Genomic DNA, 5,484 nt, shown 5'->3' on the forward strand with positions numbered 1-5,484 from the left:
CTTTAAAACATAAAAGTGCTAATTAACTATTTATGACTTCAAAATATTTGTGGCCTTTTGCCTATCCATTGTTCCTGAAACTTGTGGAGTGAAATTTAGATCTCAAGATCATCGAACTCTTCTTCAGGTTCTTCATCGGGATCTTCCTCAAGGTTTGCATCTTCACCCATGTCTTCATCTTGATTAGGCTCACTTGCCATCTCCTGTTCACTTTCGAGCTCTGCATCCGAATCACTAGAGATCTCAATGGTTGGCTCATGAGCCGCTGGGTTAGGATTCTCTGCCTCAACACCTACATTCTCATTCTCCACAGCTACATCATTTTCCTCTAGGTCATTATTTACACTTATTCCCATAGGTTCTTCTGTAACTGAATCCCCAACATGACTCCCTACGATTTTACCGTCTCTAAACCCACTTTCTGCCGCTTCAATAATGGTGGTCAGAATTTCTGAATCATATTTCCATCTACCATCCCAAGTTCCATACTTAGCCAAGTTTGGAGTTCCATTATCAGAATGTCTTTAAACTTTTCCTTGAGTTCTAGGTATGGAAATTTGTTATGTAAGCAATTAATGATAGTGGCTGCTATGATATCCTTTCTCATTAAGATAGGTTGCCCTTGAACTTTAGCATAATATTCACATCCAAACACAATTTTCTTCACGTAAATATCTGGGGTTTCTATATCAAGTTTCTCAAAGGATCCTATATTGGTATACTTGGAAAGAAACATTTTATTCCTGAAATAAACAATTCAAGGTCTCACTAACGATTTTCCAGCCAAAACATAAACAAGGTTCAGTAATCGATAAGTTTGGTGGAATCAAACAATTCTTTATGCACTTGTAAATGTAACACTTAAACAATTAGTACATGCACATACACAACAATCAATTTCTTATCATTGACTAGCTACTAATGCACATATAATTCTATCTTATATGCCCTTCTTATACTACCCATCTCTCATAAACTAAAGCATTAGAATCATTTATATAACGAAATAAAAGAACAAAAATATAATAAAATTATAACATAGAATAATAACATAAATAAAAATATAAAATAAATAAAATGAAATAAGTTAAGAAAATGCGTAGCGAATAAATTCGAGAATAAAGTTATTAATTCGAAAATATTTATATTTCCTAATTAACGAATTCTAACTCTTGAAACAACTTTTAAAAAAAATTGAACTCCTTTTTAAAAAAAATGTATTCATATTATTTTTATTTATTTGTTTGAATAATAAATAATAAGAAAAATAAAAATGTCGAAAGTATCACTTTAACTTGGAAAAATAATTTGATTTCGAACGTAAATAAGGAATATCGTATACTTTCAAACAAGGTAAAAGGAAATCGGCCCCCCAAAAAAAAGTACCAATTTTTGAACACTATAATACGTAGAATCTCGATTTTTAAGAAATTTATTTTAAATAACTAGATAGTTAGGCGCCTAAAAATTTATTAAAGTAAAACCTTAGCTTCTAGATACCACTTTGTAATACCCCGACAATTCTCTCTTTTCTAAAACAACATTTTAATATAAAACGTAGAGAATTATCAAGGCATTATCGCCCGTGTGAAAACGTAACGGCTTATTCAGAATTTTGCAGCGGAAAACATAAAACTAACTTTAGGTTTATAAATAATCGATTACATAGTTAATCCCAAAACCAATCAACGAAAATAAGATCAACTAACAAGTTTAAAGTCCAATTAAACAAACCCAAGTTAACTTAGCAAATCAAAACTAAATACAAGCTCTCTATTCCCGATCCCAATGATGCAACATCTTCAAACCTGCAGATGGACAATGCTTATTGATCCTTAGAGACTGCTCACCAAAGATTGGGTCATCACAGGATCAATAAGGCATAGCCATGATCAACATGCACAAGCAAAAGCACGTAATCAGCAAAGCTGAGTACTACATACTAAATCAATAATAATCCTAACATGATTCTATTAAACGAACAATCCTAACATGGTACTAAATAAAACATAAGCAAGGATAATCAAGATATATTGACTTGAAGACTATACTTGACTGAACTAGACCTTTGTATCATTAACATTATTTTAATTGAAATAGTCAATGGACTGAGTTGTCTACTAGAAACTTCTTCTTCTTCACTAAGGAAGACGAGGTACGGGCGCGACTCCGTAAACCCCAATGACCTGCGATATCGAGGGACTTTTAAATAAAAATAGAACCGGTGATCAATCCGGCCCCAGAAAAAGCCATAGGCTACCCATGACCCCAACTCCTGATTGTCCGTCACTTTAGACGTGCACAGTCTAAAGCTATTGCTACTCATTTTCACTTTACATGACTTAACTTTTAATACTTGGTTATGACCCATCAAACATAAATATTATATTCAACAAGTAAACACAACTTCTTTTATCTTTGAATTAAACCAGTGATCACAACATTCAACCAAGAGCCAATTCCAACTACTTTAATCCTTCCTTTATCCATATTTAAAAACCTTTATTAGGTATAAGGTTCAACTACCAAACAAGGTCCTCGGCCCTTATAAAGTAGTGAAAATCTAAAGAGGAACAACGATCAATAAAGATCTAAACCAATATTAAATAATATAAAGTTCCACAAAACCAACATGCTTGCATCAATATTCCATGCTAACATGATTCAATTCTTATAAATAAAGTTCTATGCTCAACGCATTAATTCAACGACATTGAACATGAAATTCCAACATAAACAAGTTCATAAATATATTCATCATATTCTCAATACAACACACATCCAAGCACACGGTATGTACGTACCTTGTGTAAACAAACTGATAAGTCACTTTAACGAATTCAAAAGTCGCCTACAAAGAATTCTCCGCCTAAAAACAACCAATAAAATTCCCCAATCAATATCCAACAATTTACAGCAATATTAAAGTACTCTAAATACATCCTAAACATATTTTGAACCATCCCCAATACCGAAACTTAACTAATTAACCTCCAAGCATAATAACTATTAAACTAATGATCCCAAAACGTTCTAAACTCCAATAAAACATCCCTTTTAAAATTTCCAGCAATATAAAATAATTTCAAACGTCCACAAAATATAATCAACGTTCTTAAAATCATGAAAATAATAACTTTAATAATATATAATCATTCTATTATGATTTTAGAATATTAAAACCTTACAATTCATGCTTTAAATACTAAAAACTCTTATTTCAATTCGATTATGTAATATGAAAATTAAATTATTAATTAAGCATAATATATAATCTGAAAATCTAACTTAATCATAAAAACTTATAATTTATATTCAAGAAACATGAATTAAATTAATAAAACTTCATTAAAACTCTAACTTAAACGCAATTAACAAATCTGAAAATGATTACATTAATTTCAACAACATATAATTTGAAATTTCTAAATACATCATCAAAACTTAATAATTTAAATATGAAAATCCTAATTAAATTATTAAAACATTAATATTACATTAATTAAATTAAAGGGTAAAGGATTAACCAAAACAAGGAGAGAGAGTGACTGGCCGGCGGAGGTACGGCGGCAGAAGCACTGGTGGCCGCGGGTTGGGCTACGCGACTGGTGTTGGTGGTTGCACGTGGTTGCGGTGGTGGTTGCACGTGGCTGAGCAAGAAACAAAGAAGCAACGAGTGGAAGAGTTCCACGAGCGAGAGATGAACGAGGGCGGTGGTTGGTCCTTTCGGCGGCGGCGACACAGTGGGGGGGGGGGACTGGTCGACGTCGGCGGCAGAGGTGTTGTTCAAGTAACAAGAACACAAGGCTTAAGGAGGAGAGCAATAAAACGGGAGAGAGAGAGAAAAATGAAAGAGAAGAGGAGGGGGAGAGAGTTACCGGCGGCGACGGAGAGGGACTACGACGGAGGAAACGCCGGCGGTGGAGGCGGCGTGGACAGCTGCAGCAACGTGAAGCAGGGGAGGGATGGGTTCACGTGGTTGCTGAATGAGAGAATGAGGGTTTTTGAGGTTTCTTGTTTTTTCTTTTTCACGTAAATCAGTTTTGGGTAAGGGTTTGGGTTCCTTTTTGGGTTTTAATGGTTTGGGCTTTATCCAATTGCGCTAGGAGTAGGATTTGGGTTGTTGAATCCAAAATGGTTAAGATTGCTTCCTAATTTCAATCGAACGGAAATTTCGTAATTCGAATTCGTTTTAACTTAAAATTCTAAAATCATTTTCAATTTCGTAAACCGTTGAAAATATTAAAAATGTAATAAATAAATATACGTTAATTATATATTTATTACTAAAATTCATAAATTCTATTTAAATATAAATAATATACGTTAAAATATATTAATAAAATTTATAAATTTACGGGGGATTACACCCCAAATGTAACGCCCCGACTTTTCGGCTCCTTAATTATCGGTAATAAACCGTACTTAACTGATCATTAGCAGCGGAATTAGGCTTAATTAATCCTGGGACCTGTGGGTATGTGCCCACAAATAAAATAATCCTTAATAACATTCCATAAATAATACAACTTCCCCAAAAAATAAATATAAATTAATATTCTTATAACAACCTCAGTAACAGGATTTACATAATAAATAATTTCTCATCTTGATATCTCCATAACAAATTACCAACTCCAGTAATAACTCTCTTTTGAGCAACTTGAGTTCCTTAATCGAACCTGTACATCATCACAAAAATAGAAAACAGGAAAAACACAGAAAAATCCAAAAATGAGTGGATAAATCAGTAATATTACTCCAGCCCGTCAAAACGGTTTTATTTTGAAAATCATTTGGTACATATCAATCTTTAGCATTTATTGTTCGGAAATAACTAACTTAATCTCGTTATCTTGAAAACTGTGTCGGCAAGGAATCATTTCCTTTACAGCTCATTGGCAAGTACAGACTTTGGCGGGACTTTTCTTACATCTTTTCAGGTTGGAACTGTTTCCCAAACTTTAACTTTTACTTGCCTCTACCTGTAACTTGCTCATTTACTAGTTCAGTTCACTTTTCCAGGCCGACAAAAGCAACATCGTATTTCTTTAAAATAACTTTATAAATAACGTCATTATTCCCGAACAACGTCTTAACATCATAACATCATGATTATAATCATAAACATATATCCTATCATTTAATTAGCACATAAAACACATAATAAACATATAATCACATAATAGTCACACATTTCATATACGGGCATATAAACTTAAGTGATGGACATAAAATTACATAACATATACGGGCATATAAGATAAAATGCTAGACATAATAATTACCTCGATCGGTTATTCTTAACCACCTTACTTAGACTCCAATAATCAACATTCTTAAGCTCTCACCGTTAGTGGTCTCCATTAATCACAACCTCAATATCACATAATAAAGATTTAATGTTAATAATTTGCTTATAATAAGTTATGGGTAATTTCCAATTAAATCTCCACATAAAATTAGAACACTTACTTTTCCATA

The 5,484-nt window shown here is 32.8% G+C and overlaps 1 long non-coding RNA gene across 1 annotated transcript; it reads right to left on the reverse strand.

Moving 5' to 3' along the window:
- Positions 1-1,588: 1,588 nt before the first annotated feature.
- LOC130466745 (uncharacterized) lies at positions 1,589-2,849 on the reverse strand. The gene is made up of 2 exons (XR_008926897.1): positions 2,805-2,849; positions 1,589-1,842 (listed from the first exon to the last, which is right to left on the reverse strand). It is a non-coding gene; the product is annotated as an uncharacterized lncRNA (long non-coding RNA).
- Between the last annotated feature and the right edge of the window lie 2,635 nt (positions 2,850-5,484).

Source organism: Spinacia oleracea, chromosome 2 (assembly GCF_020520425.1).
Source record: "Spinacia oleracea cultivar Varoflay chromosome 2, BTI_SOV_V1, whole genome shotgun sequence".
Lineage (NCBI taxonomy): Eukaryota > Viridiplantae > Streptophyta > Magnoliopsida > Caryophyllales > Amaranthaceae > Spinacia > Spinacia oleracea.